This window comes from Phyllopteryx taeniolatus, chromosome 11 (genome assembly GCF_024500385.1).
Source record: "Phyllopteryx taeniolatus isolate TA_2022b chromosome 11, UOR_Ptae_1.2, whole genome shotgun sequence".
Lineage (NCBI taxonomy): Eukaryota > Metazoa > Chordata > Actinopteri > Syngnathiformes > Syngnathidae > Phyllopteryx > Phyllopteryx taeniolatus.
This window is the reverse complement of record NC_084512.1, coordinates 22,139,418-22,164,413: the sequence shown is the minus strand read 5'-3', so window position 1 is coordinate 22,164,413 and position 24,996 is coordinate 22,139,418. Positions and strand designations below refer to the sequence as shown.

At 42.1% G+C, this 24,996-nt stretch overlaps 1 long non-coding RNA gene across 2 annotated transcripts; it reads right to left on the bottom strand.

The window, feature by feature from the left end:
• Positions 1–1,217: 1,217 nt before the first annotated feature.
• LOC133485810 (uncharacterized) lies at positions 1,218–24,761 on the bottom strand. Of its 2 annotated transcripts, XR_009790810.1 has the most exons (4): positions 24,676–24,729; positions 24,539–24,593; positions 23,085–23,371; positions 1,218–3,935 (listed from the first exon to the last, which is right to left on the bottom strand). It is a non-coding gene; the product is annotated as an uncharacterized LOC133485810 (long non-coding RNA). The 2 variants fall into 2 exon arrangements; XR_009790809.1 differs by lacking the exon at positions 24,539–24,593 and having other exon boundaries at positions 24,676–24,761.
• Between the last annotated feature and the right edge of the window lie 235 nt (positions 24,762–24,996).

The window sequence follows — 24,996 nt, the reverse complement described above, 5'->3', positions numbered from 1 at the left end:
TGTGTATTTTCTTTTGACTCATTTAATCACTACTATTTATAACATTACAAGTTGTCATAGTTTTTACTGTTTTGGTGTATTCTATATTGTGATTCCAACTTAAAACAATATTACTGTATCTCACAGTATTGTAAGTGTTGCAAGTTTATTCTCTTAATAGTGAAACTTTTTTGACATGTTCCCAGAATATTCCAACTACATCACGAGATCCTGAGGTTCCATGACAGCACAGGCCAAACAATACCCATATTTGTTTTGGGCATTTCTCCTTTATTTTTGCATAATAATGCATGAATTATAATAACAAAATTCCAACATAGGGGAGAATTGACTATTTAAGAAGGTGTGTTGATCCAAATTGGGTTTTCACCAGGCCTTGGTGGAGGTCTGCGTTCTACTTTCACGCCTCATGTTGCAAATCTACATTCTGTTGGCACGTATGTGATCAAATTCTAAAATCATCAAGCATGCATATGGAAAGGCATGCTGTTTTTTGTGCATTCATGAATACTTGTATGCATTACACACAATGGGAGGAGAGGAATCATCTAAAATTAGTAACATTTGCAGCGAGAAAAGAGGGAAAAAAAACAATCAACATTAATATCATTGTTGAAATGAAATCTACATGTGCATGATTGTGCTGTGTGTTTGAGGCTCACTTTGCAAAGTGTTGTTCGCGGGGATTGACTGTGACAGGAGCACCACCAACTGGCCAGGAGGCGCCTCTCCACCGGCGAGGCCCGTCTGCCTTTCTGCCTTCCGTCTGCTCGCCTCTGATGTGCAACTGAGAGATTAGTCACATGCATCCACTTGCAACCTCTACATTTAAACAGTCTTGATTTATTCTTAGTGTGATCTGAAAAACAAGCAAGGTTCTTTCTCTCATTTTTTTTCCTTTTTCTTCTTCACCTCAAAACCCCCTCGGTGAGGTTGAATTCACGGTATCCATCATCATGCATCTTTAATGACGTCAGGCCAGGAGCATGGGGTAAAATCACAGTAGTGGCCCGAGGCTAAAACCAGCTAAAATGAGGTTCCTCTTACCCCCTTCCCACGCAGGCAAGAGCTCGAGCACAGGGCCGAGAGGGAGGGTACGGCGCACCCATCGATCGTTGGGGCGGCTGGCAAGCCACTCGAAAGCCTTGATGGATACATTTGGGCCATTAAAAAAAAAAAAAAAAAAAAAAAAAATCTGAATCGGTACAACAGCGGGGTCCGAGCCAGGAGCTGCCGAGACAGAAGGGTGACAAACAACGGACACCTTGATTTATGCGTCATTGTGCACGACTGGCTAGAGGACAATCTCCCCTCACCATCTTTTGGTTTAACTCTAAGAGGCCTTTGGAGACCTTCACACAGACATGCACCGAGAGAGAGAGAAAAAAAATAAGACACAATCTGCCTAATTCAAAACACTTGTTAGAGAGGGACACTGCATTAACAGCTATTCGAGCCACACTAAAATGCAGTGTTCCCTTGCTATTCACCTATTGCGCATTCAATGCAATGCAGATTTGTATTCATATTGCGCATAATTCACCATATCGTGGGATTTTGAGTGCATGCTGTAATTTCTTTGTGGTAAAATAAACACTTCCTCGTCAAAACTAAAAAAAAAAAAATAAATTTCATTAAAACACATACTACAAACAATAAAATGTACATAGTGTACGGTAGGTACTATTGTGGATTACTGAATGTTTAAGAGTGTAAAAGTTGTTTACGAGTCGTAGAAAATGTTTATAAGAGTATGGTAGAGGTTGACAGGAGTGTGTGAAGGTTCATACATCTTTAAAATATGGATAAATAATCACCTATTGCGAGGGAAATGCCATTACATTATTTTTTTGTTTGTTTTTATTAAAGAACAATAGCAGTGTATTAGACAAAAACTTAAAAAGAGAACGTGAAAGCGTAATTACTGCACGGACTGTCGTGTTCGTCTATTGTATGTGTGGCTTTAAGGGGCGTGGCCTAGTGAGTGCAGTTGGCCGGTTATTCTGCGTGTGAGCATCTGGGCGTGAGCTGTGGCTTACAGCAGCTCCTTATGAGTGTTCTATTGTATGTGTGTGTTTGGCTGTTTGCGCAATGACTATAACTGTAAACTGTAAACAGTTAACTGTAATTACCTGTTCCGTTCAATAAATAGCAGAAAGTGCAGTCAAGCAGTTGCGCACTTGTAACTCAAACTTTTAGAGCACGAAAGTAAGTAAAAATAATCAACCATGCAAGGGCTCATATCCTTTTTCATCGTTTTACTCATAAAATTACGTTTCTATATTTCTATAGATTCTCATATTTCTTCTTGTAAAAGTGTGACTTTATTCTCGTAACATTCTAATTTGTTCTTTTTTCCATCTTTTGTTTTTTAGCAATATTTTTTCTCTTAAGGAAGTTTTGGTTTTGTTAGTCTTACCAGTGTACTGTATAGTCACAGCCTAATGACTTATCTCCTAATATTCCAACTACGACTTTATTCTCGTAAGTTTTCTTTTTGTGTTTTTTTTTTCTTGTAACATCACACCTTTATTCCTTAATGTCATATCAAGGCATAGCACTACATAAAAGTAAAATTATTGCGAGAATAAAGTGGAAATATTAAGAGAATTTTACAGACTAGTCATAACTGTAGGAAAAAGAAATCTTACGAGGCAAGTCTTAATTTTACGAGATAAAAAGTTGTAATTATGTAAGAGTCAGGATGAGGGGAAAAAAATTGTTGCAAGAAATTGAAAAAGTCAGACTATTACAAGGAAAGGCATCATTTTACAGAATAAAGTCTTAAAATTCTGAGCAAAAATGTTTGTTTGTTTTTTTTTCTCTTTCCCCCCACAATTTTATAACTCCAGTCTTAGAATTCTACAAGCTCATTCTCATATTATCATCACTTTTTTTCCATAACGTTACATTTCTGTTCGTAGCATAACTGGAGTCTTTTCTCGTAATGACTCCTTTATTCTCGTACAATTACTGCTCCCTTGATATTGCAACTTTTTTGATATTACTTTTTACTCATAACATTTCAAAATGATTCTCTTAACATCAATACTTTATTATCGTAACATGACTTTGACTCTTCTTCATTCTCATAACATTGACTTTCGCCCCTTGATATTACTTGATTGTAGCTTAACTTTTTTTCTCATGACATTTTCCCTCATATTACAATTATCATATTAACAATACTACTTTATTCTCACAATGTTTTTTTTTCCCCCATTCTTGTAACATCGAAAGTTTATTTTTGTAACGTGACTGACTCTTTTCTCGTAATATGACCCTTTTATTGTTGTAACATTATGACTTTTTTCTCTTGACATCATGACTTTTTTTTCATAACAAAAATGTAGTCTTGTGACACTACGACATTTGAATCCCCTTGTAATTTTACTATCCTAGTTATATATTTACTTTTGAGTGTGGCCCTACTAAACCTTTGTATGGTGTCGTTTTGGCCTTCACAGCATTACTGTATTAGTCATAGCAGATGTTGAGAGTGAAATGGAGGGAGGGGGGGTGAGGAGTATCTTCACATGGAAGAAAAGGGACGTGGACTTAAGCTCTGTGCAATTACATACAGTGACCCTGGAACAAATAAGTCAAATATAGCTCAGGGCCAAATCGCATTTCATGTCGCAGGCGAGCCAAACAAAAGAGCGAGCAATAAAAAGAAAGAAAGAAAAAGATCTGCCTGCATATTTCACAGCATTTGGAAGTTGTTTCCTGTAAAAAAAAAAAAAGTGGATGATCGCGCGAGTGTGGCTTGGAAACATCTTTCACTTGCCGAGCCCCCAGCCTTGACCCGGCGGGTCAAAGCCAGTCAGGCTCTTCCTGTCTGTGGCTTTTCCCAGGATCCCCTGCCTGTCGGCGTGTCAGCACCTCTGCTGTCTCCTCACCAGCTCAGGATGTTGCTTTTGCCTTCCAAGAGTTTCCTGAAACCGGAGGAAAAGAAAGAAAGAAAAAAATGATTGGTTTCCATTCCGTGCGAGAGGAGGTCAGTTGGTGCTGAAGAAAAAGAAGAAAAAAAAAAAAACGCCATTAAAAAAAAATGTCCGTTTTGTATATTTGACTCAATTTTACAAAGCAGTTGGCCTCTGACTGGCGTCTATTTGTGGATGTGAGGATGCATTAGCCTGTGGGGAATGAGAAGTGCATCGAGAGAAGAGGGTAAACACTCCAGTCCCGCCTTTTTCTCTCTTTTTCCCACACTGCATTTTTATTTATTTTTTTTTTATAAATGGCAAAAATAGATTATTTTCCTAGAGCATTGCTAGGATGTTTTCAATTAAGACGCAGGGTCATTTGCCTAATTAGAGGGCGTGATGGACACCGCAGAAATGGGCCACACACCATTTAAAGTTGCCTTGTGCAGGTACTTCACTTGACAAGGTTGCACCCCTGGCTACAGACGTCCTGATTACTTTCTTCTCTCCGTGGCATATTTTCGCACGCCGAAAGCCAAGAAAAAGCCACAAACGGCACGGTTTACGCTCAATTAAAAAAGGCACATTTTTACAGGACATGACTACTTTCTTCCCATAACATACTTTTTTTGTACCATTGTTACTTTTTTTTTTTTTGAAACATGACTTTCCGCCCTACCCCAAACAACATTATTCTCATAACAACTTTCTTATCTCATAACAAGCCGATTTTTTACATTTTCCTGATACCATTACCCAGACTTTTGCCTCAAAATTAAATTCTCTCATGACAATCTGACTTTTTTTAATCACAATTTTATTCTAATACTAAATAAAAAAAAAATAATTACGCAATTTTATGACATTTTGCTTATAACATTTTGACTTTATCAAAACTTTACAATTTTATTCTCATAAATACTAAATCCAAATTATTTCATAACATGGCGTTTTTTTCCATAACTTAATCGTTTTTCTTGATGACATTTTCCTTGAAACACTAAAACCATTTTCACGTCATTGACTTTTTTCCCCGCACAGAATTTTACTATTTTTTTTTCATGAACACTAATCATATCATATTACTCATGATACTAATTCTCTTGTAACATTTTTTTATACCATTATGACATTTTCTTATAACATTACAACTTTTTTCCTAAAACATCACTTTTCTCATAATAATACAACTTATTTTCCTCATAACGTGAGTTTCTTTCTCATAACACGGCCGTTTTTCTTGTAACATTACATGCCTTATTTTCATGACCGTCGGAGCAGCGGGCAGCGCAAATGTGCGCTGGGTTAGACCAGTGTTGACAATTTTCGCAGCACAGCTGATGCGATAGTGGGCCACTGTGGGGGTGTTTACAGCCAACTTCATTCACTGCCAATCAAAACAGCTCCTCTCATTCCCTTTGAATGTGGCGCAATGACATTCTCTCTTTCGCGATCTGTGCGTGAGTGGAGCATGGTCACTGCTCTTGGCTGGTGTAGCAACAGACAATGTGAGCAGGTACATTTATCAAACACAGTATAAGCTGGTGATAACTGCTGGTGACTTACTGTAAATATGTCCGTGTACCTCAGTATATGTCTGCCTGTGGCCCGATCAAATTCACCAAAATCGTGTTAGACCAGCGGTCTACCTTGCGGCAAGATTTATTAAGAATTATTATTATTATGAGCCACCAAACTGTTACTCCATCGGGCGCATCTCTCAGGACACACCCTCGCTGCGCCGGAACACCCAGCTTGGCGCAGACCGGTCTGCCAAATTGGCAAATACGCGCAGCGTGCCTTGCAAATGCACAAAAATCAGAATCCGCGCCCCAACGCAGATGCACTGTCTACAAAAATAGAGCCCGATGACTGTTTCAGCTTAACATGAGACTTGTTTTCTCTCAATGGGCCTCATTCACTAACAAATGCGTACAAATGTTCTCACTCTGCACACAAGTTGAGCTTATACGCAAATTTACCGTCAGATTCCTGACACGTGCATACCGAGCAATATGCTTCGCACCGATGTGGGTGTGTTAATGTATCAGGATTCATTCGAAACCGAGCCCGCAGCATCTCATCTGCATAAAGCGCACCCCTATTTCCCATTAAAAGGGTATCCGTCTGGCCCACGTCAGCCAAAGCAGTTTTTTTTTTCTATTACAGCAGGTGACTGATCCAAAATTTCAATAACTTTCTTAATCTTTATCCATCACAAACAGTTTAAGAGCCGAGAATGTGCAAACACTGCATACGTTTCATAGTAAGAAATACACAGAGCACAGCAACGAGGCATTTGTTGTTGATAAGATTCAAGCGTTAGATGCGAGAGGAAATATACGAACCATATACGCCGACCAGAGTGCGTCATAATTCATGCCAGCGGCGGTGTGTGTGTGTGTGTGTGTGAATAGATCAATTTACATTACATCTGCACCTGCAGAATCACAGAAAAATATACTAATCAGACTGTCGTAGGGATTAGAAAGAATAATGAAGCCTTGGAAAAACGAGGAAATGTAGCCGGTCTGATCGCACATGACTTCTTTTTTCTTGCAACATGGTATTTTTTTCTAGCATTGTCCCGATCGGAAACCGGTCCGATGTTACCGAAAAAAAAAAACAAGGATGGGTCCGGATCGGAATGGATCTACAGTCTCAGCTTTTACCATTCCTACACAAGCAGCCCATTCCAAGTGGCGCTCCAGGACTTCTATTCAGCAACGTCCGGACGACATGCAGACCCCATGTGATCAGAACAACAGGTTGCTAAGGTACTAACATAGTAGCAAGGAGTAATAGTGAATGTTGCTTACTTAAAGTCATTTATTGACACTCCAGTTGAAGTTCACTGTAAAACTATCCATCCATCCATCCATCAATTTTCTGAGCCGCTTCTCCTCACTAGGGTCGCGGGCCTGCTGGAGCCTATCCCAGCTATCATTGGGCAGGAGGCGGAGTACACCCTGAACTGGTTGCCAGCCAATCACAGGGCACATACAAACAAACAACCATTCGCACTCACATTCACACCTACGGGCAATTTAGAGTTGTCAATTAACCTACCACGCATGTTTTTGGGATGTGGGAGGAAACCGGAGTGCCTGGAGAAAACCCACGCAGGCATGGGGAGAATATGCAAACTCCACACAGGTGGGGCCGGGGATTGAACACCGGTCCTCAGAACTGTGAGGCAGACGCTCTAATCAGTCGTCCACCGTGCCGCTTACTGTAAAACTAAACCTATTGAATGTTCAAATACATCACAGTCCAAGTCTTTTTTTGTTTTTGTTCACAAAAATCGCTAGCTCAGACCTAACACACAATGAATGAAGAACACCATTGACGAGCTAACGAACATTAGCATCAAACTCGCGGCACTTATATCTCTCACAATAAAGAATATTGGTACACAAACGCTGTATAAACTCATAAAAACAGGCTTTATAACAATATTCTCTGGCATATATTCTTCAAACTCAGTCAAAAACGTGTTATAATAATATTCAACTGTGACTTCTACTTCCTGTTCCTGCTATCTCATTGCGTGCACCACACTGCCCCTCAGAGGTCAATTAGTGCACAGCAGGTACTTTATGTAACACGTCGGTTACTCGGTTTAGTAATATCACTTGATCAAGCCTTTCCCAACATTCCATTCTACAAAATAAGAAAATTATGTATGAGTATTGCTGAAATCGGATCAGAAAGATATCTGCATCGGACACAACTCAAGGCTGTAATATATTTTGCGGATCGGAAGTGAAAAAGTTGGAAAGGGACATCCCTGAATTTTCCCATCAAATTTTCAGTTTTTTTCCACATCATCACAATTGTTTTTTCATACAATTATGACTTTTTCCCCTCATAATACGACTCATTCATTCTAACATGACCATTATTTGTAACATTTTTACGACATCTTTTTGTAACACTACAGCTATTTTCTCATAATATTATGACTGATTTCTTGTAACATTACAATTGTTAGCTCATAAAATAACTCTTATTTTTCTTCTGTTATGAGTTATTCTCTTCATATCCCCCGCATAATATTCCAACTTTATTCTCATCACATCTCGCCAATTTACACAAAAAAATGTTAGGACTTCTTTTTCTATTACTGTTATGTTGCTATCATAATGTGGCCACTTTTATCCTCACCATTGTGCAGGTAGTCTACAATGACAAGGTTGCACCTCTGGCTACAGATGTCCTGATTACGCTCCCGTCTCCAGCCTCCTCATATGGCATTTTGCCATGCCCAAAGCTAAGAAAGCCAAAAATCGGCGCGGTTTACGCCAATTAAAAAGCACAATTTCGCAATCGGCCTCAAGTTAGCGGCGCACACCTTTGTCTCAACTTTTCTGATACGAAGTCAGCCATGGACGCTTGGAAAAAAAGAAAAACATCCTCAACGGCCCCTGCAGTCAGGCAGTACACCCGTAAGTCCTATTCCCCCGCCGAGCAGCCCAAAGTGTACGTGTGTATAAATGGAAGGCCTGTCATTTCACATTCATTAAAAGTGAAGTTCCAAAATTAATAATGTAAAAATATGGGTTTTAATTAGTCTTCTATTCTGCCCAATGTACTTAAATTGGATCATCCGGTCCCCGATGCCCTTTCACTTAATAAAGAATTAGCCTGTGATGTTCTCAGCTTGACAGGTAGGATAAAGTGGAGGGGTGGGGGGTGTGGGCTGTTATATAAAGGATATATCCGTTTGTACGTAATTTGCAGCTTAGTCAATTTGACAGTGGGGAGGCGCCCGGCCATGGATCCCGTGCAGGTTTAATGCATTTCTATCATGTTATGGCGTGACCGCACCATTGCCTTGCCAAATAATTAGTGACATTAATCCAATTTGATTGGCCATCTCCGGCGAGCTTAGTTGCAAAGTGCTTTTTCGATGATGCACATGCGTGACAATACGTTGACTTTGAACACAAAAGTCAGCGTGATTAGCTTTGGGAAGCCACACACTTGTCATTTTAGGACGACTCATACATATTCCGAATTTACTTTCGTAACATGACAAGCTCTTTGTTGTCATTTTACAACTTGTTCTTGAAATATTTTGACTTTTCTTTGCATTTTACCTTTTTTGCTGTCATATAACAATGATATTCTTGCAACATCGCGTTTTGATATTCGCAAATATACAACCTATTTTCTTGTCTTCTCGGAATATTGCTATATAACTGTTTCCACCGGATATTTTCTTATTTATTTAGTTTCCTTCTGATTTTTCTCTCAAAATATTACAACTGTTCTCGTATCATTGAAGCAATTTTTCTGGAAAACATAATCACTTTTTTCTTGTAATATTACAACTTTAAACTCAGGTTTTCTTTTCTCATAGTATACCAACTTTATTTTCATCTACGTACGTAAACAACTGTTTCCTCTCACCATATTATGACTTTTTCTAACAAAATTCCGACTGTATCTGTTGCCTCATCATTATACAACTTAATACCTTTACAGGTAATGCTCTGACTTTTTTCTAATAATATTACAGCTTTATTTTTGTTTCATTACGCCTGTTTTCTCAAAACTATTTCTATAATTTGACTCTTTTTCCTCATAACATTGAAAACCTGTTTTTCCTTAACAATACTACTTCCCCTCATAATATTACAACTCTATACTCATAACTATTACCTTTTTTAATCCAAATATAAAGACTATTCTATTATGACCTTATTTTGTACAATTCCAACTTTTTCCTTCATAAAACTACAACTTCCTTCGCATAACAATCCTACTTACAATGACCTTTTCTCATAACTCATAAGGCTTGTGTTCTCGTAACGTTAAAACTTTTTTCTTGCAATATGACTCTCCTTACATTAAAATGTTTCACACTTAAAATGACGGCGATTTTCCTCAAACTATTACAAATGTGTAACACTGTGACTTTATACTCATAACGGACGATAGTCACGTAAAAATTACTTCATTCTCAAAATACTACAACTCCTTTTCATTTATTCTCATAACATTGCACCAATGTTTTCGTAACTTTTCCCTCGCAAATGTTATAACGTTATTCTCCTAATAATACAACTTCTTTCTCAAATATTACAACTTCTCGCTTATTTTTTTTAATTTTTTTTATTTTAAACAGTATTACAACTTTATTCTAAGAACAATATGACTCTTTTTTATGGGTTTTAACAGTACACAGGCAAGTCCGAATTGAGAGTTGCGCACCATCAGTTTAGTACCTCGCTGTGCCGCAACATCATGGGCAGCACTGAGGTCTACTGGCAGAGAGACGGAGTAATTAAGAGCACCAAGAAGAGGCAAAGAAGTCCCACAACTATAAGCTTTAGTAATAGTTGTTCTTCCGCAAGAGCAGAGAGAATATAAGCCTGTGAGTATTGTTGTACTCTCTGTTTGTATGTGTTGCAGCTAGTAAGTAGCAGTAGCTTGAAGGTTTTTAATTACCTTAACATCCTTGCTAGTTTCCGTTTTCCTGTCAACGCCATTTCGCATTATATGTTAGCTAACTTTACAAAATTATACAGTTCGGTTGAACATTTCGGTGTTTAAATATACAATGGTACATTCTTTTTTTGTTTTGTGTCAGTTTTACAGTAAACTGAACTGAAGTAAACTTGAAGCAAGCACGCTTTGACTCTTATTTGGAGAACTGTGCAACTGAGACTTCTGATTTGCTTAGAGTGATGTTTTTCGAGTTTCCCATTTCTTGTCAGTGAGAATTAGAACAGGCGATAAGGAATACTTTAAAAAGTGTGTTTTATGAAGTTTAAATGTGCTTAAAGCGTGTGGGAGGAGTAACAATATATCAAAATTATGGTCACAATTTTCCTTTTTAAAATTTTTGGTACTAATATGTCTTCTTAAGTTGGAGTTTGTCCACTACAACATCCATCCATCCATTTTCTACCGCTTATCCGAGGTCGGGTCGTGGGGCCAGTAGCTTTAGCAGGGACGCCCAGACTTCCTTCTCCCCAGCCACTTCCTCCAGCTCTTCCGAGGGGATCCCGAGGTGTTCCCAGGCCAGCCGAGAGACGTAGTCGCTCCAGCGTCTCCTGGGTCGTCCCCTGGGTCTCCTCCCGGTGGGACGTGCCCGGAACACCTCACCAGGGAGGCGTCTGGGAGGCATCCGAATCAGATGCCCCAGCCACCTCTTCTGGCTCCTCTCGATGTGGAGGAACAGCGGCTCTACTCGGAGCCCCTCCCGGATGACCAAGCTTCTCACCCTCTCTCTAAGGGAGAGCCCGGACACCCTGCGGAGGAAAATAATTTCGGCCGCTTGTATCCGGGATCTTGTTCTTTCGGTCACGACCCACAGCTTGTGACCATAGGTGAGGGTAGGAACGACCGCTAAATCGAAAGCTTCGTCTTTCGGCTTAGCTCCTTCTTTACCTCAACGGACCGATACAAAGTCCGCATCACTGCAGACGCTGCACCGGTCCGCCTGTCGAGCTCCCGTTCCATTCTTCCCTCACTCGTGAACAAGACCCCAAGATACTTGAACTCCTCCACTTGGGGCAGGATTTCATCCCCGACCCGGCACGCCACCCTTTTCCGATTGAGGACCATGGTCTCAGCTTTGGAGGTGCTGATTCTCATCCCAGCTACTTTACACTCGGCTGCAAACTGCTTCAGTGACAGTTGGAGATCATGGCTTGATGAAGCTAACAGAACCACATCATCTGCAAAAACCAGAGATTCAGGGTGTAGAGCTGGTCCACTGTTGCATGGCCAGGACGAAAACCACACTGCTCTTCCTGAATCTGAGATTCGACTTCCTGACGGACCCTCCTCTCCAGCACCCCTGAATAGACCTTACCAGGGAGGCTGAGGAGTGTGATCCCGCTGTAGTTGGAACACACCCTACGGTCCCCCTTCTGAAAAAGGGGGACCACCACCCCAGTCTGCCAATCCAGATGCACTGTCCCCGATGACCACGCGATATTGCAGAGGCGTGTCAACCAGGACAGCCCCCCGACATCCAGAGCCTTTAGGAACTCCGGGCGAATCTCATCCACCCCCGGGGCTTTACCACCAACGAGCTTTTTAACCACCTCAATCACCTCAACCCCAGAGATAAGAGAGCCCGCCTCAGAGAACCCAAACTCTGCTTCCTCATGGGAAGGCGTGTTGGTGGCGTTGAGGAGGTCTTCAAAGTATTCTCCCCACCGACTCACAACATCCCGAATCCCACTATACACAGTGTTGATGGTGCACTGCTTCGCCCTCCTGAGACGCCGGATGGTGGACCACAATTTCCTCGAAGCTGTTCGAAAGTCTTTTACCATGGCCTCACCGAACTCCTCCCATGACCGAGTTTTTGCTTCAGCGACCACCAAAGCTGCATTCCGCTTGGCCAGCCGGTACCCATCAGGTGCCTCAGGAGTCCCACAGGCCAAAAAGGCCCAATAGGACTCCTCCTTCCGCTTGACGGCATCCCTCACCGTTGGGGTCCATCAACAGGTTCAGGGATTTCCGCCACGACAGGCACAGACTACCTTACGGCCACAGCCCCGGTCGGCCGTCTCGGTAATAGAGGCGTGGAACATGGTCCACTCGGCCTCAATGTCCTCCGCCTCCCCCGAGACGTGGGTGCAGTTCTGACGGAGGTGGGAGTTGAAACTCCTTCTGACAGGGTATTCTGCCAGACGTTCCCAGCAGACCCTCGCAATACGTTTGGGCCTGCCAGGTCGGACCAGTATCTTCCCCCACCATCGGAGCCAACTCACCACCAGGTGGTGATCAGTTGACAGCTCAGCCCCTCTCTTCACCCAAGTGTCCAAAACAGGCGGCCCCAAGTCCGATGACACGACCACAAAGTCGATCATCAAACTCTGACCTAGGGTGTCCTGGTGCCAAGTGCACGTGTGGACACCCTTATGCTTGAACATGGTGTTCACATCCACATCCAAACTGTGTGTGGATGTGTGGGCTATATCTAGTCGGAACTTCTCGACCTCACACACCAGCTCGGGCTCCTTCCCTGCCAGAGGTGTGACATTCCACTTCCCTAGAGCCAGCTTCAGTAGCCGGGGATCGGATCGCCAAGGTCCCACCGCCCAGCTCACACTGCACCCGACCCCTATGGCCCCTCCCACAGGTGGTGAGCCCATGGGAAGGGGGAGCCACGTTACCCTTTCGGGCTGTGCAGGCCCGGCCACCAAGCGCTCGCCTTCGAGCCCCAACTCCAGGCCTGGCTCCAGAGGGCCCCGGTGACCCGCGTCTGGGCAAGGGAAAACGTCTTCCTGAATTGTTTGTCATCATCATCTGTTTTTGGAGCTGTGCTTTGTCTAGTCCCTCACCTAGGACCTGTTTGCCATGGGTGACCCTTCCAGGGGCATAAAGCCTCAGACTATTTAGCTCCTAGGATCATTGGGTCACACAAACCCCTCCACCACGATAATGTGACAGCTCAAGGAGGGGTCCACTACAACATGATTATATAATTCACACAGGCCAATTTTTCAATTATTTTTGAATGTTGCTTTAAAGTGCTTTTCAGACAATTATTTGTAAACTATACATGAGACTGGACTCTCACATGACAAGCTTTAGATAAAATAACATCTTTGACTAATGGACTCAAAGTGTTCTACATCTTTAAGGTTAAAGATGGTGAGGGGGTGAAAGGAGGCTTCAGCTGATAGCATATGGCATCCATGAGTGATCTGTACATCTCGTGGCCATATAACGCTGTTTGTGTGCGCCTGAGTGGGTGTTGTCGCGCTATTCGCAGGCAACGAGCCCAGACAGCCCTCGCCAGCCTCTTCCTGGTTTCTCCAAGCTCCCCTCGCGCGGGACAGGCACAGCTGTCAGATCAAAATCAATCGCATTTTAAAGGACGTGCGAGCTAAATATTTCATTTTTGCCTTGGGAACCAATTAAGTGCTACATATGAAGTCAGGAGGACTGGTTGAGCCGCAGTCGTACTGGTGCGTACCAGCTGCTCCATTGCTTACACCCGGACCACCCCCCCAACACACACACACACACACACACACACACACACCGTGCACCCCTCCCCATGCAAATGTGTCAGTGTGAACGCTCCACTTCAATTACCTAGTGATGTTTTAAAAATGCACCAAAGCCAGACTGGCAGTCCGGAAATTGGAGGGGATCCACCCCAGGTATGTTGTTTATTTAGTTGTTGTCTGTTGTGCTGGCTGTAACCCATTTGCACTCATTGCAGATGTGAAGGATGGCAGCGATATAGGGGGCCGGGCGGCGGGGTCTTCAAAGTGCCATGTGTCAGTGAACGCCTCACGCCACATGGTGAGGACGACTGGCGTCTCCTCGCCGAAACGTGACCGCCGCCTGCTTCCGCGTCTGCCCTCATACCGTGACCTCCGCCAAGGAGTTGATGTTATTAGCAGATTAGCCACTTGTTCAAGAGTGGAGATTAAAACTAATACTAACCCTTTGGGTGTAAAATTGAATAAATAAATATGTTCAGGGATTTTTTTAAATCTTGCTTTTGTTAACATTGCAAAAAATGTATAACACTAAAGATTTTTGTGCGCTATTTTTCTAAACAAGCGACTCTCCATCTTTTTGCATAAAGTGCCGCCTCAAAGAATGTCAAATGTCAAAAAAATTTACATGCTCTTTTTTTAAAAACTATTATTCTGATGGAAAATATAATGCCCCAACTCTGACTGACCCTAATCCTCACAGATTGTATTTTTCTGTCAAAATAGAAAAATTCTTACTATTAATTCCATCCAAAAAAACAAAACTAAATGGCAATGTGTCAGCAATAAGTGTGGAGTCTGTTGCAAAAATATAAAAACACTTTTGTTCCCATTTTTCATTAGCTAAGATTTTTCTATGACTTTTCTATGTACACAAAAGGCCTATTGCTCTCAAATATTGTTCACAAATCTACTGTAAATCTCTTAATATGATTATTGCACAGGTGTGCCTTAGGCTGCCCACAATAAAAGGCTACTCTACAATGTTCAGTTTTACTATATTGGGCGGCTATGGCACACTTGTCCAATAATCATGCTAATGAGCATCTTAATATTCCCTACCTTGGAGGTAGATGGATTCTCTCCAAAGGAGAAGTGCTCACCAAAACAGATTTAGACAGATTTGTGAACAATTTTTGAGAGAAAATGGTACTTTTGTGTACGTAGAAAAAGTCTTAGATCTTTGGTTTGAGATCATGAAAAATGGCATTTTGTGTATTTTTGTGCTCAGTGTATATTTATTTTTAATGTAGCTATTAATTTATTAGATCTATTTTGACTTAACTATTTTTGTTTGTTGCCAAAAAAAACAATACATTCAATTTTGACTGCAATAATGTAGCGCTTAACTATTGATTAGATACACAATACCCAATTTTTTGCCGTTTCTTTCCGTTTTATATAAAATAAAAATTAGTCAAAGCGCCAAACCCGACAAAATGTGTAATATATTCAGTTTTGACTTCAACAAAATAGGGCTTATTTATTCCTTAGATGTACTTTTCTTCAAAACTTTTTTTGTCAAAAAAAAAAGTCAATGCACAAGCACCCAAAGCCAGCAAAATGTGGAATATATGCAGTTCTGACTGCAATAAAGTAGCGCTTAACTTTTTCTTACCATTTCCTACTAAAATCACATGGGAACACCTCGCCTGCTGCGTCCTTCCCGCAGCATGAAGGTCACGACAAGCTGTGCGTGTGCATCGGATCAGAAGGATGCAAGTCGTACGAGGAAGGTTAAAGCGTGCACATGTGTGAGGCAGGCTGGAAGGGGGGGCGGAGCTTAAGTACAGCGTGCGGTATAAGGCGTCTTAAGTGGTGAGGGGTAAAAAGGAAAATGTGAAAGAGAGCGAAAAGCAGAAAAGAGACAAAGTGAGAGACGGCGCAAAAAGGCCGAGCAAGGGGCAAGGGTGAGGGGGAGAGAGAGAGAGAGTATGATTGATAATGGTGCTGACAGAAGCCCTCTGGCCATGCTCTCTGTGGCAGTTTTGGGAGACGGGGGCCGCCCCGCGTGAGAGCGAGCTGCCCCCTCGCCACCGTCCCGCCACACACACCACATCTGGTGGGATCGCCCACGCTGGGTCAGAGGTCACGGCACCACGGGGGGGGGGGGGGGGGGCTACTTTTGGACTCGAGTCCAAAACGCGAGGCCTAAACATAAAATATACTGCCACTAACCTAAGGTGCAAAAACTAGAGCACTATTTTTTTTACATTTGTATAGGTGACACAAAAAGCTAAGCTAAAAAAAAAAAAATAAAAAAAAAAAAAAAAAGGCTAAAGCTGAGATTTACGTGTGTGTGTGTCTAAGAGACACAAGACTGATGAATTAGAGATAAATAATGAAGTAGCTCAGGGAATGGGTTTGTGATAGCGCGAGGGCCCATCAACAGAGAACACTAATACTTTTGAATGCTATGCCGTTTGATGTTGATCAAGTTCAACTCGGCTGACAGGCCCGAGAAGACTGCGGGGAGCATTGGGACCCTCCGACACACACACACACACACACAAAACCTATGCAGACAGGTGAAAGGGAAGGCGCGGGACAATAGCACTCACACACTCACTCCCTCTCACAACCACCCACACTCTCATCCCGACAGTTATTTAAGTTCAAGTAAGAAGTAACCCTAATACGTGTATACTCCGAGGCTTTCCATTCAACTTTCCTGACTTCAAGGAACACACACTGACTACGTGGGCAGCCATTTTGGCTCTAAAGGCCACTGAAGACATGTGGTTGCTACTTTTTGAAAGCGTCAACCAAACCACATCGGCATGGATATTCTAATATTTACTTAATTTAGGGTCACGACAAAATATTAGGAACAGCTCTCAGTGTGACAACGTTCTCTGTAAATTATGACTACAACAGCAAATGTAACAAATTCATTTCTCTATGAATGTGTGAGTCAAAAGTGAGTTTATTATCTTTGCAAAAGCAGAATTCTACTTGATTATTTGTTTTTTATTGACTTCATAGTGATGATTTATTTTGGTGGTACTTTATTTAGATCATTCCATCCAAATCCTAAACTCAAGAGTATTTTGTAGTATTTCATATAAAAATATGAACGCAATGATTTTGGGGGGATACATATAACCCTCATAATTATTTTTTTTTAAATGACAAGGAAGAGAGTAACTTTTTGGCTCATATATGATGACAAACATACTGCATTTTTGTGGCAAGGGTCTGCATTTTTGGCCATGTTGTGGGATATGCTCAGGTGGGCATGGTCATTCTGTGATTTCTGGCTCAATCTAAATTGTTTTGTATGTGCCATTAAAAAAAAAAAAAAAAGTAAAAATTAAAACAAATAGTTTGACATATTTTAGAAAATTCCTTTCTTCGCCGTTTCAAATTAGCCTTCATAGGATATTAATCACATTTTTACTTGACAAGTAACTTTTGATATAATGAAAAAAGATTGCGTTTTTGTGGTGAGATTTGGCATTTTTAGCACACAGCATGTCGCTAAAAATGTTTGTGGAATGTATTCAGGCGGGATTCTGATTTTGTCAAAGGGTCAAAAAACATTTGGTTTGTGCTTATTTTATCTATATCATCCTTGTAAATAGATTGGCTGCATGAATATCTAGCTAGAGCCTAATACATACAAAAATGAAAAAGTATGTAGGAGAAATGTGACCTATTTTAGAAAATGCCTTTTATTGCAGAGTAACGGAATTATATTTTTTTTCACATGACATAAGTAACTTTTTGACTTGGATACGTTATCAACACAAAAAATAAGTAGTATAGCATTTTTGTAGCGTGGGTCTGTATTTTTAGCGCAGCATGTCGGCCATGGATTTAAATTTGGTTTGTGCCATTTTATCCACATCATCCCTCCAAATGCTTTGTAGCAGCAATATCCAGCTGGGGCCGAGAATTCAGTGGGATTTCATCAAAAGCCATTAGTAGAAATCTGACACATTTTAGAAAATGCCTTTGTTTTCTAAATTACTAATTATTTATATGACACTAATGGAACTGTTCATCTCTACATTCACTGAGGAACTTTTTTACTTTGATATGATGACAAAATTGCATTTTCATGCAGAGAGTCAGCATTAATTAATTCGTGGAGTATATTTAGGCAACATTTCCTCGTACGTGAATCACGCCTGTCCAATTTGCGTATGTGAAAGTTGATAGCATGTCGCCGCTCCTCCCTGGCTGGGGTCATTTTCAAAGTGTCACCATTTAACCGTGAGGTAAAGGGGGGGGGGGGGTGCAGTGCGGGGTGGGTGGGGTCTCCTTACCTCCAGCGTTGGCCCGTGTGGGCAGCGTCGGGGTGTGTGGAGAGCGTGGCCTCATTATGAAGGAGATAAAGACCGTTAAGGCTGTTTGGTCTTGGGCCGGCTCCAGCCCCTATGGTGAAACACACCTGCTCCCCTCTTTAAAAAGCCCTGCTCCAGTTTAGCTCTTGGCCACGGACGAGTAATGACCTATCCAGGGGGCCGTAACGCCCGCTTCGTTTAGCCTGTCGTTAAGACCCAGAGTCAGCAGCATCCTGCGGCACATCGCCATGCCAAAACTCAGCACAGGGTGTCCTTGCCAAAAGATCCTACATCCAGCCTACGCCGCTAGAATGCGGATAAGTAAACTGGCTAAAAAGCTAATGAAACACAGGGATTCAAGGTTCCCCTAGACCAGTATTTCTTAAAGGGTGGTCCCGGCTTCTCGTGGTGCACGAAAGAATCACTGTATTAAGTACAGTTCAGTTGTATTTGTATATGTATATGTATGCATTTGAATTGAAAAATTGTCAGCCTTCTATAGAGATTGCTTTTGTTTTGATTCTGAATGTGGTGATGTAATTCAGCTGCTGCCCAGTGCAGGGGCAGAGCTATTTTTGTGGGATGCAGGGCTGCGGGCCAAGTTACCCAAATTCTGGAAATATCATTTTGCACCTTGAGCAGAAAGCTGTGAAGTCGCAGTTTCAAAATAATCAAAATATATCAAAATATATCAAAAGTATATAGTTGCTTGATGGATTTGCGTTAGCGTGTTTAATAAATGAAAGTTGAAGAATTTCAAACTGGCTTACGTCCTTTTCTTCTATTAAGTTTGGACATATTTGTACCGGCATTACCAGATAACTAGCAACCCTTTATTGCCCAGTGACTGTTTTTGTCAATGTCTTTATGTCTCAAAAGTGTCTGTTGTCGTACTAGAGCGGCTCCAACTCCCGGAGTCAAATTCCTTGTGTGTTTTTTTTGGACATACTTGGCAAATAAAGAGGATTCTGATTTGTTCTTAAAATAACTACTCTTAATTGAGTACAGTTTTTTTTCTACTCTACCAACCTCTGGACACATTGTCGGTCAGCTTTGATAGTACGAGTGGATCAGGAAAAACGGGCCCTTGTGCGTCGGCCAATCGGCTCGCAGATGCGCCGTCTGCTCGCTAATTAGAGAACACAAAGTTGCAGCTTGACACCGCTTGGGCTGCCATTGTTGTCCCGTCTTTGTTGTCGCCAAGGACACCGGCACGTGGAAAAACGTACGGCGTGGAGGCCCGCGTCAAAAGATCTCCCAGTTCTGTTTTCATCAAAGCGTTTCTTTGGCACTATACCGCGGCGTGGGTATGGTAATGTGTTGTGCTGCCTGGAAAGCTGTCAAAAAGCTCCCACCTTGGATGAGAGAGCGCCGTAATTCAACCGGGCTCCTGTCTTGTGCGCGTTCAGGTCTCCTCATTATGCCGCTTTGGAGGGTAATGGCATCTCGCGCCGTTTTATCTGTCAGCTCACAGCAAACTATAGTTTTTTTAGCCGCCTATAGTCAATGCTAACATCAAAGGAGTGGGTTAAAAGAAGGGGGGATTATTGCATTAAAATAAAAATAAAAAAAGGGAAACACTCCCGCTAGGCGAAAATTGAACGTCTTGTGTGCATTGAGAATAGATTTGCTGCTTCGCCGTGGACGTGTTTGTTCTCGGGTAAACAGCGAGTCTTGTTTGGGTGTATCTGTCAGCCCCCCCTCACCCCTTCCCTGCGAGAGCGCGCTTGTTCGCAAAGCGGGGAAACACGGCAGCACAAATTCTCACCGTCTGATCAACAGCGATTCGAGTTGGTGCTGACAACGGCGCATGCGGCACGTGTCGCCAGGCGGAGGCCCGCGTGACGCGATCATCCGTATGCGCCATTTTTACTCTGGACTCCCCAGTACAGTGCAGTTTTTCAATTTACTGACTCGCTTGATCAATTTTTTGCTTTGTGCTGCAAGCCAATAATTAAATTTCAAGGGAGCTTCAAATTTGGAAGTGAAAAAAAAAAAGTTTAATGAATAGGACAGTCAATCACACAAATACAAAACGAAAACAGTTGCAAGTAGCATGGAGAAGACGCAAACACTGAACTAGCCGCATGGTAAACGGCCAACAGAGCTCTTGATGTCACTAACAAGGCCACGCCCCCTTAAAGGCACGTATCACATGAATACTACGCTGGATATCTTTACATTCTCTTTTATCATGTTTAATGGTTTTATAGTGTATTTCAAAATACAGTTCTATACGAGTTTAGTCACGGAACAAATAAAATGTGTAAGTCACGGTGCCATTGTACTGTCTGGCACCTCATCACTTTCATTTGGCCAAGTGTGGCTTTTACACCCCATTGGGTGCTGACAGATTTGTGAATATCCATCAATTTTCTTTGGCCCTTGTTCTCATTAGGGTCACGCATGAGCTGGAGCCTGTCCCAGCTGACTTAGGGCGAGAGGTGCAGTACACCCTGGACTGGTCGCCAGCCAACAGCAGTGCACACAGTGACAAATCATTCACACTCACATTCACACTTATGGACAAGTTAGCAAGCAAATTTTTGGAATGTGGGAGGAAGCTGGAGTACCCGTACACAACCCTTGCAAGCACGGGAAGAACATTCAAAATGCGGACCGAGTTCTTATGTTCCAAAAGAGATTCGAACCTGGATTTCCTGACTGTGAGCCAGACAATAGTACACATACAGTATTGAATGAATACGTCTCTAACAGTATCAATCAAAAGTGAGGAGGAGTATTTTTGTAAAGGATCTTTGAATTTTTGATACATCTGTAATTAGATTTACATGTGTGAATTTTAGGATTTTTTATTTATTTTTTATTTCATATACAGTGGAACCTCGATTTAACGGTCCCCGATTTAACGGATGTCGGATTCAATGGAAAGAAAATCCCGTTGGAACTCAAAGTCACACCTTTCTTGCACCAGTGAGGTAAGTTTGGATAAACTATAAAACGTTTCAAAGATTTTAAGGCTTTCTTTATATTTATTAACAATAATTTTATACTGTACTGGGTGTTTTTAGCCCACAAATAAAAGTACAAGACAATTTTGTCCTGTACTGGTGTTTTTAGGCCACAGACACACAAAAAAACGCTTCATTTTAATGGACAATCGCTTTTAACGGACAACCCTTCCCCATATTTGACCGTTAAATCGAGGTTCCACTGTAATGTCTTTTTTTACTCACGATTCATCTCGGTGCTATTTTATTCACATCATTCATCCAACTCATTCGCAGAAGGAATATTCTGCTGAGAGAATTTTGTAGTATTTCTTTTCAAACTGAAAGTTTTTAGTAGAAATCTGACATATTTTAGGGTTTACCAGAAAAAGAAAAAAAAAACACAAAAAGAATTACAGTGATTCTCAAAGTGTAGTATGAGTACTGCTAGTGGTACACGGGCTCCCTCTAGTGGTACGGGTGTTTTACTGAATTAAATAAAAATATCCATCCATCCATTTTCAACAGCGCTTATCCTGGTTAGGGTCGAGGGGCACTGCAGCCTTTCCCAGCCGACTTCAGGCGAAAGGCGGACTACACCCAGAACTGGTCGCCAGTCAGTCGCAGGACACATAAAAATAAAATGTATTAATTTAACACATGAAATACATTCCAACATAGAATAAAGCTTATAGTTACGCATACAGCCCGTTTAAATATATTTGTTGAATACAGAATTGGTTTTTGAAATACAGTTCTGTTGTATTTAACTTTTAAGCCAAAAGAAAAATACGTTTTATTTAACGTTTAAGTACAGGAAGTCCTCGATTTACGAACAAGTTCCGTTCCTACGCTGGCGACGTAACACGAATTTCCACGTAAGTCGGATTTCACCGTTAAAGTCGAAATTTACGGCGAAATACTTCTGTTACGGGTATTGTCCCACGTGATTGTGACAGCAAGCTCAGCGTATGTGGGGGCGTGTGCGTCGATGTGTGAGTGAGACGGGACTGCGCATGCGTCGTCCGGCGGGGACTGTGAAGGAGGAAGGAGTGCGCTCCGGTGCGAGTGTGTACAGTAGCAAATGTAGTGACGCCGACCAGGGAAGAGTAGCGATTAGCGGCGGACCCGTTGACGTTGAATGTGCAGAGGAGCTAATAAAGCCATTAAAGCAGCAAATCGGTGCTTTGTGCCTTTATTGTTGCCGCCACCCAGCCTCAGCTGTGCAACGAGAGAAGGGTGGTAACCCCGAGGAGGACAACCTCGGCCCTGGAGAAGGTGTCTCCCCTCCGTCTCCCGACCACGGTCAGGTGACCGTAGCAGGAAAGGTTAACGCTTCGTATAAAGAAACTAAAATACATTGGAATAAAAATAATAAGATTCTGTACTTACCATTACTGCTGAGAGTGTGAAAAAAGGAGGGCGAAAAAGGCAAAGATACTCCCGGCGCAAAAACACAGACAAGCACTGTGCACTAGCTAAGCAGAAACACTATGGTGCTGGGACAAAATGGCGGACGAGGTACAGGCGTCGTAAAGTCAAAACGTTGTAGGTCGAGTACGTTGTAACTTGAGGACTTCCTGTACAATACACTGGCATTTATTCTTTAACTGTTTATTTTTGTTATTTTATTGTAGTAAGTAAAATTCTATTCTTATATGTGCAATACATTTTTTGGTGAATTGTTTAGGTCATTTTTATGAATTTAGGCGCAGTGTTTATGTTCAAACTGTGTATAATGTTACAGTGGTTTACAATAATAAACATTTGGTTGTGAGGCCTTCCTGACTGTGAGGCAGATGTGCGAACACTAGGTCACCATGCTGCCCAGATTTATGAATATGTGGATGTTTATTGCAAGTGTTTGTAGGAGTGGATGCATGTGTGTGGTGGTGTTCTTTTTAGAAGACTGGCGTAGAGCAAATTAAAACTCACCGCAGGAAACGAGCGCCCTTGGCACTCCTCCTCCCAAGCAGCTGCACACACCCCAACCATCATCTGCCATTTTGACACATCCACGGGGCGTAGCAGGCAGCGACGGGGGGGGCAGGGTGGTGGTGGTGGGGAGGTGGTTCAGTTGGCAAAGGTGCCAACGCGACACCCGTGGCTGCGAGCGTCACCGGGCCGCAGCCTCCAGCCAAACAGGTGTGTGACATTGTGCCGCCGGTTCCTCTTCGGGGGCCCGGGGAGCAGGCGTCGGGGACCCTGGCGGGGACTGCGTGCTGCAGGAAACAAAGGGATGTTAGGTGTGCGCCTGACAAGCTCATTGATAACTTTTGGGACAGTAGCCCTGAAGTGGATGGCAAATTGCCTCTAATAACTCCTGGAGATCACGGGCCAAAGTCAGGTGCTGGGCGCTAAATGGCCTCATTAGTTATGATTCTTCTCCTTTTTTCAGTCGTGGGGGGACTTTTTGACACACACAAACACATACACAAACACATGTTCGAGGCAAAGCTGACATGTCAGCATAACTCAAGTTATAGATGAGGCCAAATGCTCAGATCTCCTCTTTTTAACTAGTGTAACAATTTAAAGCAAATTTTGCCACAATGAATTGTCTTAAATGCCTTTGTTTACACTCATGAAACAGCACAATAGGCTCACCAGGCAGAGATTAAATAACTGTTTTTTCCTGTTCTTTTTACCAGGTTTCACAAAAATGAGTCACCTCGAAAATGTTGCTTCTGTGTGAGGCCATGGAGACTGTGTGTGCAGTCATGTAACTGCCTGGCTACATTTGATTGGTCAAATGGTGTCAAACGTTCTAATAGTTCCATTGGATTAGTGAAATGTAAGAGCGCTCAACGCTGAACTCTCTCAAACAAACCAAACATATACCAAAGATCACGCATGCAATAATAGTTCAATAAGAAAAAAAAAGTAGCATACAGAATGTAGCTTCGTGCAACTACGTAAAAGCATTGTAAAAATAATACTTCAATAAAAGTAAAAAGAATGTTGCATTAAAACTACTCTGACAAGGACAATTGGTCCAAAAAATTACTTAAATGTAACTAAGTAAATGTAGTACGTTACAAATAGGTAACTTTGTAGGAATATTATTCACCTCCATTTGGTATAAATCCAAGGTTCCATACACAGCCTGAGTATACTCCAAAAATACTTTTCATTTCAAGTGCTAATTGGCAGGTAACTATGAGCCTGTCAATAAATGACAGCTTATTCAATGACTGTAACCCACATCATTTGAAAAAGGCACTTGATTATCAACATTATGAATCCTAATATAGATTTTTTTGTTTGTTTGTTTGTAATTAGGACAAGTGTTGTAAAAAAGCAACTACTGTCCGAGTCCTATTGCCATAGCTGGTTAGCAACTGCAAGCTATGGCTAGCATGCTAACACAAACGATTCAACTAACTCACCAGTTCTTACTTCGTTTCACTCACATAGGTGACAACAACGTCTATGGTAGAGTGCCTAAGAGTTGGCAGTCATATCTGTCAGTTTTAGGCAGAAAATGTACAAGAATATAATTTTTAAAGCAGCTAAAATCCCCTACCAACAGGAGCTCCGTGTACCTCCTCCTAACATGTCACATTCCAGCACGTCCAGGCTGAAGGACGCGGGCCACGCGAGCATTATCATGAATCCCACTCGAGTTGAGGCAGGACACGCCTCGCTGCAATGTGATTGGCTGCAGGACACGCGCTGCTGACATATGGTTGGCTGCTATACATCCAGGTAGAACACGCCCTACTGCTTCCAGGCAGGAAAAGAAGTATCTGATTTCAGTGTGGCGGAGTTATTATCAATCCCAAAAATGGGTTACACAATCAAAAAGTAGTGAACGCAATGTAGCTCAATGGAACATAGTCAAAGT